This window comes from Hordeum vulgare, chromosome 7H (assembly GCF_904849725.1).
Source record: "Hordeum vulgare subsp. vulgare chromosome 7H, MorexV3_pseudomolecules_assembly, whole genome shotgun sequence".
NCBI lineage: Eukaryota > Viridiplantae > Streptophyta > Magnoliopsida > Poales > Poaceae > Hordeum > Hordeum vulgare.
In genome coordinates, this window is record NC_058524.1 from 425168615 (window position 1) to 425183099 (window position 14485).

Here is a 14485-nt window from a genome sequence, read left to right on the forward strand (position 1 = left end):
TGGGGTTTGCAACACAAAATAACGCTACACAATAATGCGGGAGAATTAAACCTAGACACGAAAAATAATCTAACGGGCAATCCCTATACGCAAAAATACGTGTGACCGCGCTAAAATACGTAGAGATATGGTCCCTAAAACATGGACATTTACTCTACGGGATACGGGCAGTCCGGACACGCACGAGAATTAACTACGGAACGGATCCTAGTTAAACAACACGTAAAACGAGGCATTAGGCACTCTAAACAGCGTTAAACAAATATGCATGTTGGATATTCGTGTTCTACTAGCGAAGCTACCCCAAAACGATATATAACATGCGTCGTTCCGACTTACGGTTAAAAAGTTACGGGGTTTTATATTTACGTCTAATTCCTGAAGAAAAAGAAAAAAATATAGTCTCAGGAAAATCCTAATAAAGAACGGGACGAATTGGGGGTGCTAAATAACTAAGTTGTGCACGCGTGAAATAAGAATAAAGAGGTCCGGGGCAGTCGCACCTTGGGCCTGGCCCAGGTCGGTTCGGATGGGGAGGTGGAGCAGCTGGGGCGATGGCGACTGGGCCTGGGGCCGCCCATGCGAGGAAGAGGGGGAGGCTGGCTCAGGCGACCTGGAGGGAGGTGGTGGGCCGGCTCGGCGCTGCGTTGAGGCGGTCTGGGCCCCGCGCTGGTGGGCCGGGGTTCGCCTGGGCCGCCTGGAGCGGTGGGACGTCTCCCGCGTCGTGCTCCTCGTCCCGCTGGACAGGAGGCGGCGGCGCCAGCAAATCCGACGAGCCAAGGGCGCTGGGAGGCGGAGCTTCCAGTGGGGATGGATCCCCACGAGTCCGATCTGGCGGCTGGGCGGTGGATCTCCATGGCGGCGCTGAGGCGGCGCGGGCTGGCGGCGCGAATCGGGGTGCAAAACCGGCCGGCGAGGTCCTCGCGGCGGCGGGGCGGAGCCACGCGAGGGATGCGGTGCTGGGCAGTCTCTGGTGGCCGGCGGCAGGGTTGTGGCGAGATCCCGGCGGGAGGCGGCCGTGGCCGGCGGCTGGAGGCGCAAGGCGGCGGGGATCGGTGGTGCTGGCGGCAGCCGGAGGTGCACTTCGGCCCGAGGAGCTGCAGCTCGGGAGGCCAAGGACGGGGCTGCGGGAGGAGCCTGGGCCGTTGGATCAGGGATCCGACGGTCCAGATCGGCGCCCTGGTGGATCAGATCTCAGAGGAGAGAGAGGGCTCCTAGGGTTTCGGAATGGCACGGTTTTCGAGGCGGGATTAGGGGAGGCCTAAAATGGAAGGGGGGGTGTGTTTAAATAGGAAAGGGGGCTAGGTTTAGCGAAATTTTGATCCGGATCCAACCGCGGGGTCGGATTCGGACGATTCCAAACGCGGGTATGGATACGCGACCGTGTTGTGTAGATATCCGAATATGAGAGGGAGAACGGGCGGCGCGACACGGTTTTAAAAACACCGACAGACGTCCGACGAATAACCGAAGACGGTGCCGCTACGGTCGACCGTTCGGGTACGAGACGGTCTCCGATCGCGATGAAATTCGACAGGCGGCCTAGCTACATCTAATCGCGACCGCTGCCAAGTATCACCTCGATCAGAGAGAGTTTTACATGCACTTTAAAAACAAGGTTTCGACGGTGCCGCGGGCGCGTGCGAGTGCGGTCGGGCTCGGATCGGACAACGACGAGAACCGGCGACTACTAACGAATGCAAGTTTTGAAAACTGGCGGCAACGGAGACGCCGATGCAATGCTGATGATGCGCATGATGCGATGATGACACGACAATTAAAATAAGCCACACGACGAAAACGGAAAGAGAGGGGAAGCTTCTAGAACACCGGCATCGGGCTGTCACAGATAGGGAGATGCAACTCTATGGTTGACATCATACTTAGCAAACATTTTACGGAAAGCACCATGAATGAAATGTGAACCACCATCGGTCATTAAATATCTAGGGACTCCAAATCTAGGGAAAATAACTTCTTTAAGCATCCTGATAGAGGTGTTGTGATCAACACTACTAGTTGGGATAGCTTCTACCCACTTAGTAACATAATCAGCAACAACTAGGATATGAGTATACCCGTTGGATTTTGGAAAAGGTCCCATATAATCAAAACTCCAAACATCAAATGGTTCAATGACAAGTGAATAATTCATAGGCATTTCCTGATGTTTACTAATATTACCTATTCTTTGACATTCATCACAAGACAAGACAAACTTACGGGCATCCTTGAAGAGAGTAGGCCAATAGAAACCTGATTGCAATACCTTGTGTGCCGTTCTATCTCTGCATGGTGTCCTCCATAAGCCTCAGAGTGACACTTCTGTAGGATCTGTCCCTGTTCATGCTCAGGTACAGAACGTCTAATAACACCATCTACTCCTTCTTTATAAAGGTGAGGATCATCCCAAAAGTAATGTCTCAAATCAAAGAAGAATTTCTTCTTTTGCTCATAAGTGAAACTAGGTGGTATATATTTGGCAACGATATAATTTGCATAATCAACATACCACGGTGTACTACCTGAAGAATTGATGACATTCAGTTGCTCATCAGGAAAGCTATCATCAATAGGTTGTGGGTCATCAAGAACATTCTCCAACCTAGAGAAGTTATCTGCTACGGGGTTCTCATCACCCTTCGTATCAACGACATGCAAATCAAATTCTTGTAGCAAGAGAACCCATCTGATAAGTCTAGGTTTAGCATCATTCCTTTCCATGAGATACTTAATAGTAGCATGATTAGTGTGAATAGTAACTTTAGAATCAACAATGTAAGATCTGAACTTTTCAAATGCAAACACGACTGCTAAAAATTCCTTATCAGTAGTAGCATAGTTTCTTTGGGCACTGTCTAGAGTTTTACTAGCATAATGAATAAAATTCAACTTCTTATCAACTCTTTGTCCTAGAACAACACCAACAACATAATCACTAGCATCACACATGATTTCAAAAGGTAAGTTCCAATCAGGTGGTTGAACAATAGGTGCAGTTATCAAGGCCTTCTTAAGTATTTCAAAGGCTTTCTCACAATCATCGTCAAAAACAAAAGGAATATCCTTTTGCATGAGATTGGTAAGAGGCCTAGAAATCTTAGAAAAGTCTTTAATGAACCTTCTATAGAAACCAACATGACCAAGGAAACTTCTTATACCTTTGATATCTGTGGGGCATGGCATTTTCTCGATCGCATTAACTTTAGCCTTATCGACTTCAATACCTCCTTCAGAAATTTTATGTCCTAAGATGATGCCTTCATTAAGTATAAAGTGGCACTTCTCCCAATTCAAGACAAGGTTGGTATCTTTACATCTCTGCAAAACTCGATCAAGGTTGCTGAGGCAATCATCAAAAGAAGACCCATAAACGGAGAAGTCATCCATGAAAACCTGAACAATCTTTTCACAAAAGTTAGAGAATATAGCCATCATACATCTTTGAAAGGTAGAAGGTGCATTACATAAGCAAAAAGGCATACATTTGTAAGCAAATGTACCGAAAGGGCAGGTAAAAGTGTTTTTCTCTTGATCAGATTGTGCAACAGGTATTTGGGAGAAACCAGAATAACCATCTAGAAAGCAGAAGTGTGTGTGTTTAGACAATCTTTCTAGCATTTGGTCGATAAAAGGCAAAGGGTAATGATCTTTCGTAGTGGCTTTATTCAATTTCCTAAAATCAATCACCATCCTATAGCCAGTAATAATCATGTGTGGGATCAATTCATCTTTATCATTAGGGACAACGGTAATACCTCCCTTCTTAGGGACATAATGCACCGGACTCACCCAATCACTGTGAGCAACAGGATAGATAATACCTACTTCTAGGAGCTTTAGTATTTCTTTTCTTACTACCTCTTTCATCTTAGGGTTTAATCTCCGTTGATGATCAGCAACTGGTTTGGAATCAGGATCAGTTTTAATTTTGTGCTGGCATAGAGTGGGACTAATGCCCTTAAGATCGTCAAGAGTATATCCAATAGCAGCACGGTGCTTCCTCAGACTTTTTAATAACTTCTTTTCTTCATGCTCTGAAAGGCTAGCACTAATTATAACATGATATATCTCTTTTTCATCGAGATAAGCATACTTAAGAGTATCGGGTAACTGGTTAAGCTCAAACACAGGATCACCCTTTGGTGGGGGTGGATCTCCAAGTAGTTCAAGAGGCAAATTATTATTAAGGATAGGATGTTGTTCAACGATAATTCTATCTATCCCATTCCTTTCATCCATATGCATATCATTTTCATGCTCAAGCAAGTATTGCTCTAAAGGATTAGTAGGAGGCACAACAATAGAAGCTAGGGCAATAATTTCATCCTTACTAGACAATTCTTTTTCATGAGGTTGTCTACCAAACTTGGAGAAATTGAACTCATGTGACACTCCTTCAAAGCCAACAGTGACAGTGTGCTTCTCACAGTCAATATGAGCATTGACAGTATTGAGGAAAGGTCTGCCAAATATGATGGGACAAAAGCTATCTTGTGTGGTAGCAAGAACAAGAAAATCAGCAGGATACTTAGTTTTACCACACAAGACTTCAACATCTCTAACAATTCCCAAAGGGCGGATAGTATCTCTATTGGCAAGCTGAATAGTGACATCAATAGGTTCCATCTTGACAGGTGCAATCTCGTATTTAATTTCATCAAATAAAGATTGAGGTATTGCACTAACACTAGCACCCACGTCACATAAACCATGATAAGAATGATCTCCTATCTTAACAGAAACAACAGGCGTTCCAACAATAGGCGTGCCAACAACAGGCCTATGTTTGTCTCTAGCATGGGGTTTAGCAATTCTAGCAGCATCTTCACGAAGTAAATATCATGGCCATCAACATTGTCGGACAGGAGATCTTTGATAATAGAAATGCTAGGTTCAACTCTAATTTTCTCAGGGGGTGTAGGTGTTCTAATGTAGACCCTACGTCTCATAGTTGAAGCTTTAGAATGATCCTTTATCCTAACACGGAAAGGTGGTTTCTCAATGTAAGCACTAGGAACAATAGGATCATTATAAGCAATGACTTTCTCTTCAACTGGGTTGGGTTTAACTACATTGACTTCTAAGGGAGGATGATATTTAAACCACTTCTCTTTAGGGAGATTAATATGAGCAACAAATGATTCACATAATGAAGCTACTATCTCAGAATCAAGTCCATGTTTAGCGCTAAAATCACAAAAAGTATTTGTTTCGACAAAGGATTTAACGCAATCAAACTTGAGATTCATACCTGACTCCTTACCTTCATCAAACTCCCAATCTACAGAGTTGCATTTAATTCTTTCCAATAAATTCCATTTGAAGTCAATATCTCTCTTCATAAAAGAACCGGTACAAGAATTGTCAAGCATGGTACGATTGTCAAGAGAAACCCGAGCATAAAAGTTCTGAATGGTAATTTCTCTCGAGAGCTCATGGTTCAGGCATGAATATAACATTGACTTAAGCCTCCCCCAAGCTTGAGCGATACTTTCTCTATCACGAGGCCAAAAATTATAGATATAATTCTGATCACGATGTACCAAATGCATAGGATAAAACTTTTGACAAAATTCCAATTTCAGTCGGTTGTAGTTCCATGATCCAGTATCATCACATAGCCTATACCATGTCAATGCTTTATCCCTCAAAGACAAGGTAAAGACCTTCTTCTTGACCTCATCCTCGGGGAAACCTGCAAGCTTAAAGAAACCACAAACTTCATCTATATAGATTAGATGCATGTCGGGATGTGATGTTCCATCTCCTATAAAAGGATTAGCCAACAGTTTCTCTAGCATACCCGAAGGAATTTCATAAAAAATATTTTCAGTAGGTGTAGCTGGTTGAGAAGCAACTCCTTGTGCTTCCTTTCGAGGTGAAGATACCCCAAACAAGCTCCTCCAAGGATTAGTTTCCATCGTGACAAGTGATAATAAATTTCAGCACACTATATAAATGATTCCTTACCAAATTCCAGTTACCAAAGGCGCTTCACTCCCCAGCAACGGCGCCAGAAAAGAGTCTTGATGACCCAAAATTGTAGGGGATCTCTCGTAGTCCTTTCGATAAGTAAGAGTGTCAAACCCAACGAGGAGCAGAAGGATCTGACAAGTGGTTTTCAGCAAGGTATTCTCTGCAAGCACTAAAATTGTGGGTAACAGATAGTTGTGTGATAATATGATTCGTAGCAAGTAGCAAGTAACAATAGTAACAAAGGTGCAGCAAGATGGCCCAATCCCTTTTGTAGCAAGGGACAAGCCTGGATGAACTCTTATAGGAGGTGAAGTGCTCCCGAGGACACATGGGAATTTATGTCAAGCTAGTTTTCATCATGTTCATGTGATTCGCGTTCGCTACGTTGATAGTTTGATATGTGGGTGGACCGGTGCTTGGGTGCTGACCTTAATTGGAAAAACATCCCACTTATTATTAACCCCTCTCGCAAGCATCCACAACTACGAAAGAAGAATTAAGACTAAGTCTAACCATAGCATTAAACTAGTGGATGCAAATCAGCCCCTTACGAAGCAACGCATAAACTAGGGTTTAAGATTCTATCACTCTAGCAACCCATAATCTACTTATTACTTCCCAATGCCTTCCTCTAGGCCCAAATAATGGTGAAGTGTCATGTAGTCGACGTTCACATAACACCACTAGAGGAGAGACAACATACAACACATCAAAATATCGAACGAATACCAAATTCACATGACTACTTGTAGCAAGACTTATCCCATGTCCTCAAGAACAAAAGTGACTACTCACAAAGCATAATTATGTTCATGACCAGAGAGGTATTGAATATCATCAAGGATCTGGACATATAATCTTCCACCAAGTAATCCAACTAGCATCAACTACAAAGAGTAATTAACACTACTAGCAACCTTACAAGTACCAATCGGAGTCGCGAGAGGGAGATTGGTTACAAGAGATGAACTAGGGTTTGGAGATGAGATGGTGCTGATAAAGATGTTGATGATGATGAGTCCCCTCCGATGAGAGGAGTGTTGGTGATGACAATGGCGACGATTTCCCCCTCCGGGAGGGAAGTTTCCCCGGCTGGACGGCCTTGCCGAGCTCTAGATTGGTTCTGCTCAAGTTCCACCTCGTGGCGGCGGCAGTTCCTCCCAAAAGCCTCCTGCTAATTTTTTCTGGAACAAAACCCTCCTTATAGCAAAAGATGGGAGCCAGAGGGGCAACAGGGGGGCCACAAGCCCCCTAGGCGCGACCAGGGGGTAGGCCGCGCCTAGCAGGCTTGTGGCCTCCTGGTGGGTCCCCTCTAGTACTTCTTCCGCCCAATATTTTTTATAAATTCCAAAATAATTCCTCGTTGATTTTCACGTCTTTTGGAGTTGCGCAGAATAGGTATCTCAAACTTTCTCCTTTTTCAGACCAGAATTCCAGCTGTCGGCATTCTCCCTCTTCATGTAAACCTTGTAAAATAAGAGAGAAAAGGTATAAGTATTGTACCGTGAAGTGTAATAACAGCCCATAAAGCGATAAATATCAACATAAAAGCATGATGCAAAATGGACGTATCACATAGCTACTTCGGAAGCAGCACATGAAGGAGTCTGGATGAAGGAGTTCATCACCGACCTAGGAGTGATTCGGAGTGCGTCGGGCCCGATGACTCTCTTATGTGACAACACTGGTGCTATTGCCATTCTCTAGGAGCCTAGGTTTCCCAAGAAGACCAAGCACATCAAGCGTTGCTTCAAGTCCATTCGTGGATACATCCAGGATGGAGATATAGATATTTGTAAAGTACATACGGATCTGAATGTTGCAGATCCGTTGACTAAACCTCTTCCACGAGAGAAACATGATCAACACCAGAACTCTATGGGCGTTCGATTCATCACAATGTAACTAGATTATTGACTCTAGTGCAAGTGGGAGACTGTTGGAAATATGCCCTAGAGGCAATAATAAAGTGGTTATTATTATATTTCCTAGTTCATGATAATTTTCTATTATTCATGATATAATTGTATTAACCGGAAAGAGTAATACATGTGTGAATATAATGATCGCAATGTGTCCCTAGTGTGCCTCTAGTTGGCTAGCTTGTTGATCAATAGATGGTCATGGTTTCCAGATCATGGACATTGGATGTCATTGATAACGGGATCACATCATTGGCGAATGATGTGATAGACAAGACCCAATCCTAAGCATAGCACTAGATCGTGTTGTTCGTCTGCTAAAGCTTTTTCTTATGTCAAGTATCATTTTCTTAGACCATGAGATTGTGCAACTCCCGGATACGTAGGAGCGCTATGGGTGTATCAAATGTCACAACGTAACTAGGTGATTATAAAGGTTCTCTAGAGGTATCTCCGAAATTGTCTGTTGGGTTGGTACAAATCGAGACTCGAATTTGTCAATCCATGTGACGGAGATGTATCTGTGGGCCCACTCGATAATACATCATTGTAATGAGCTCAATGTGACTAAAGAGTTAGCCACGAGATGATGTGTTACGGAACGAGTAAAGAAACTTGCCGGTAACGAGATTGAACAAGGTATAGGGATACCAACGATCGAATCTCGGGCAAGTATCATACCGGTAGACAAAGGGAATTGCATACGAGATTGATTGAATTCCCGACATCGTGGTTCATCCGATGAGATCATCGTGGAACATGTGGAAGCCAGCATGGATATCCATACCCGCTGTTGGTTATTGACCGGAGAGGTGTCTCGGTCATGTCTACATGCTTCCCGAACCCATAGGGTCTACACACTTAAGGTTCGATGACACTAGGGTTATATGGGAATAGTGTACGTGGTTACCAATGATTGTTCGGAGTCCCGAATGTCACGACCAGTTTGGAAATTACTACGTTCGCCAACAAATGGTGCATGTTGAATGCACAAAAAGTCTGGAGTTGAAATAAGTTCAAAAAAATAAACCCCTTTGTAACAGATGAGTTTTCGTCTCAAACCCTCATACTTCGAAAGAGATTGTCCATTTTCTACACGAAGTGCATCCGGTTTTTGTCGTAACCCTCTCAACTTTTTAGCACATGCTATGTGGGTGAAATGATGATATAATGCCAACTTTCAACCTATTCAGAGTTCATTTGTAGTGATTTTCAATTTTAGGGTCATTTAGCTCAAAATAATCAGTAAATGCATGAAAAATACCTAATGAAGTCAGAAAGGCTTGAAAATTGATGATGTGACTTTGAATGGTGCATGTTGAATGCACAAAAAGTCTGGAGTTGAAATAAGTTCAAAAAAAGAAAATCCCTTTATAAGAGATGAGTTTTCGTGTGAAACCCTCATACTTCGAAAGAGATTATCCATTTTGTACATTAAGTGCATCCATTTTTACCATAACCCTCTCAACTTTTTAGCACATGCTATGTGGGTGAAATGATGATGCCATGCCAAGTTTCAACCTATTCATAGTTCATAAGTAGTGCTTTTCAATTTCAGGGTTATTTAGCTCAAAATAATATGTAAATGCATGAAAAATACCTAATGAAGTTAGAAAGGGTAGAACTAAAGGAATCAAAAAAATATTAACTAAAATTATCAAAGTATTTATTTGTTAAAAAGAATGAACTAAAATATTAACTAAAAATAATCAACTAAAACATTAACTGAAAATAATGAACTAAAAAGAATCAACTAAAATAATAGCTCAAATTATCAAATTATTTATTTGTTAAAAATAATGAACTAAAAACAATCAAGTAAAACATTAACTGAAAAGAATGAATAAAAAGAATCAAAAAAATATTAACTATAATTATCAAAGTATTTATTTGTTAAAAAGGATGAATTAAAAAGAATCAACTAAAATATTGACTAAAAGAATCAACTAAAACATTAACTAAAAAGAATCAACTAAAATATTAACTAAAATTATCAAAGTATTTAATTGTTAAAAAGAATGAACTAAAAATAATGAGGTAAAACATTAAACAAAAAGAATGATCTAAAAAGAATCAAAAAAATATTAACTAAAATTATCAAAGAATTTATTTGTTGAAAAGAATGAACTAAAAAGAATCAACTAAAATATTAACTAAAAAGAATCAACTAAAACATTAACTAAAAAGAATCAACTAAAATATTAACGAAAATTATGAAACTATTTATTTGTTTAAAAGAATTAACTAAAAACCCTACACGCTAGTTGGGCCAGGATGTAGGCCCGCAGCAGGCCTAGTAGGCTCAAAGACACAGAGAATGCCTTTTATGCCCGTAGGCCTGCATAACAGAGGAGCTCGAGAGGGGTGTCGAAGCCGCACTTATAAACCACTGTCGATGCTTCCCAGCTAGCGGATTGGGAATAAACATCCACGCGCATGATGCTGTGCCACCTGCAAGAGTTTAGTCCCGGTTGGTGGCCTCAACCGGGACTAAAGGCCCCCCCTTAGTCCCGGTTGTAGCCACCAACCGAAACTAAAGGCATGTGGTTCCCGCCCTTTGCACTACTGAAAACGAGCTTTAGTCTCGGTCCGTGGCTGCAGCCAGGAATAAAGGGTGGCCTTTAGTCCGAGTTGTAGCCCCAACCGGGACTAAAGGTGGGGTTACATAAGCGGGACTTTGCAGTTTTCCCAAATCCACTTCCTTCTTTGATCTCCTCCTCTCCCACGACAGCGTCAAGACCACATCGACGCTGTTAGGCTGCCAAACCTCATCGTTGCCTCCCCGAGTCGTGCCCCGACACAGTCCCCTGCTCCCCTTGCTGGGCCCGCCCTACCCCGACGTCGTCGTCGTGCCCTGGCCCGACGTCGCCGTCACCGCGCCCTGCCCCGGCGTCGCCCCCGGCGCTCCCCTCATCTTCGGCCTCCATCTCCATCACTCGCCGCCCCCGGTGAGCTCCTCCATCTCCATCGCTCCCCGCGCGCTTCCCTCTAGATTTCGTAGTTTGATATATCTGTTCGTATATTCCTTACATAATCACCTATGAATGAGTCCTTTTAGAGATGAATGTACACTCTAAATTGTGTCTATGTACATGGTATGTAGTCCTTAAGTGAAACCTCTAAAAATACTTATATTTAGGAACGGAGGAAGTACTTTTGTGTATGAGTACAATACACAACAAGAATTATCTGGGTGAAATTTTGTATATGCTGGGATTTACTGGGTGAAATTATGTGAGGAATTATTTGGCCAAATTTAAAACTTGGGGCAGTAGAATAGACACGCCGCATATAGCAAGAGAGGTACCATAGTTGCGGGCCTTATGAGAACCTACACAACAACTCAACCAAGAAGAATGGTAACTAAGTATAGATATGATTGTGTCATAACTCATAACTATTTATACATGCATTGTAGAGAAAATTAAGCATTGTGTGGTTCAAAATATTGTGTACATGAACACTTGTCAAAATCATAAAAATATGATAGTATTTCATCTTTCATGTTGACTAAGCAATATAAACATGCTTGTGTGGTTACACAATTCACTTGTTAGATGTCTAGCTATCTTTTGGTTAATCAAGTAATAAGAAGGAGCAACTTCAACAAGGGACAATGACAAATCACATGGCCCATGTTCTAAGCCTTTATTCGATAGTGTTCGACATTACTTCAGGAGATTTTCCAATATGAGGTATTTAAAAAGCCATCCAAGTGTATGAAATCCTAAATATGTGTTTTAGATATGATTTGTGTAACTATAAGAACATGTATGGCCCCAGAACAATTACTATGCATTTTTGTTTGTCCTTTATTTGAAGTTTTGTTGCTCATAGGATCATACGTATTTGTTTCTCTATTCCTGTTGCTACCTAAATTGGAATTGTCAAACAAATCATCAGCAACATATATTAATTCTAGATTTATTCTTTAAATAGTAGGACTTTAAATAGTTTTAGAAATTGTTCTCGACGTCGACAATGCCCGTCATGCATCCTCGTCGTTGACTCGGTAGCGACAACCTACTTGAGAGGCGTGATGACCCACAAGTATAGGGGATCTATCGTAGTTCTTTCGATAAGTAAGAGTGTCGAACCCAACAAGGAGCAGAAGGATCTGACAAGTGGTTTTCAGCAAGGAAGTATCTGCAAGCACTGAAATTATCGGTAACAAGTAGTTGTGTGGTGAGATGATTCGTAGCAAGCAACAAGTATCAAAAGTAGCAACGGTGCAGCAAAGTGGCACAATACCTTTTGTAGCAAGGGACAAGCCTGGACAAAGTCTTATAGGAGGAAAAATGCTCCCGAGGACACACGGGAATTTCTGTCATGCTAGTTTTCGTCATGTTCATATGATTCGCGTTCGTTACTTTGATAGTTTGATATATGGGTGGACCGGCGCTTGGGTACTCCCTTACTTGGACAAGCATCCCACTTATGATTAACCCCTCTCGCAAGCATCCGCAACTACTGTAAGTGCATCTAGTGCCCCTTAGTGATTTTGGTCGTTTGAAGACTTATAGGTTAAGTATCTAATGTGTTTGTGAGTGTACACAGGATCTATAAGTCATTGAGGAGTTTGAGCTATTTGAAGAATATCGACCCCTAAAAATATATGTCTTTAGTTGAAGAAATTGGTCTGAAGCTGAAGAAATGAATCGCGAGGAATCTGCGATGAAATTCATATTCCTCATGAAGATACTGATATTGAGAAGTCCGGTGGTTCCTAAAGAAATTCATTCTGAAGAATTTGAAGCGTGAAGATTTACACTTTCTGTTTTACTTTCTTCGCATTTGAGTAATAGGAACACCGTACTGCTAAAGGGGGTCAAAGTAACACTATGGAATGGATTTCCTCATGATGCTCAACCCAAGCCTAATCCTACCAAAAGCCTCAAGTGAGGAATACGAGTGACATGAGGACTCTCATAGTTGAGGGTTCCGACCGTTTCGATAACCACGCCAAGTCATTGGTCTTATCCACTCCAACGGTCATATTATTTAAGGGCATTAGTGTCAAATCATGTCGGGATGCTCCCAGGCTATAAATAGCCACCCCCACAACCACTAGCTGGTTGGCTGCACCGTTAGAAACTGACACTTGTCATAAGAGCAACCCAAATTCCTCAGAGCTTTCGAGAGTAATTCATCAGTGAGGAAATACACCACCCACCGAAGCCACAAACCAAACCTAGTGATTGAGCATCACTGAAGAAGTTGTTCCTGTGTGGGACTGAACCCTTTTACCTTTGAGGACTGTGCATCCTCCAGACGGTTAGGTGTCATGGTCTAGAGCAATCCAGCAGTCAATTGTGGATCGCCGGGTGACCAAGTTTGTGAGGGTTTGGAAGTCTGCCCTGAAGACTTACCACGAGTGTTGGGCGAGGACTGTGTGTCCTTAGCTCAAGGAGAATACGGTAGGGACTGTGTGTCCCGGGACTGGGTGTCCTCTGGTTTCAATACCAAGCCGCTCCAAACCAGATGTACGACTGACACAGCAGTTGGAACCGGGTCATCAACGACTGTCTTCACTGAGAAACGGGTTCTAATTCCTCAACTCTTTACTTTCCCGTATTATGTGTTGATGACTTTCACTATGACTGTTTGAAGAATTTTCTGAAGACTTTCTCTGAATTTCCTCAACCCCAAATTCTTCACAATAGTTAATCATCATTTGCATTCTGCGTGCCTGCTTACTGTGCAATCTGTTTTCACATTCTTCACTCTAAAATACTGTTGTTGTGAACGTTTGCATGTCTGATCCTTTACTGTTTCCGCTGTAAGTTAGTCATCAGTGAGGAATTTCCTCAAAAGGAATTTCCTCAGTGATGAAATTCTAAAAATCTCCTATTCAACCCCCCTCTAGTCGATATAACGCACTTTCAATTGGTATCAGAGCAAGGTACTCCCTTGTTCTGTGTGATTTTGGTTTAACCACCTGGAGTTTTAGTTATGTCGACTGCAGGCATGTTTAAGGTGACTGCAGCATGTCCTACCTGCGAAGGAAAGAACTTTCCCTTCTGGAAGAACAAAATGCAAATGCATTTACAAGCTATTGATAATGATCTCTGGTATATTGTGGAAAGTGGAGTCCCCATCATCTCTGCCAGTGTCACTGCGGCTGATGTGAAGAAATTCAAGCAACTCGATTCTCAAGCGAAGAACCTCATCTGTGGCCATCTGAGCCCAGGCCAGTTTGGAAGAGTAAGTGCTTTGGGCTCTGCAACACTGATCTGGGAGAGACTGTGCAAGGTAAATGAAGGAGTATCAACCTAGCGTGACTCTCGTGTTGATATTCTTCGCAATCTCTTCAATCACTTCAAGAGACATGACAATGAAAGCTGTCAAGACACCTTTGATCGCCTCACTGACATATCAAATGAACTGCAAGCACTGGGAGCTCGAGACATCACTGATCACGAAGTTGTGAAGAAACTGCTGAGATCTTAGGATTCTTCATTTGACACTCTAGTTCTGATGATTCAAGAAAGACCAGACTACAAGATGCTGGATCCAGCTGATATCCTTGAAAGGCTAAATACTCAGGAATTCCAGCTAGAAGAAAAGAGAGATCTATATGGACA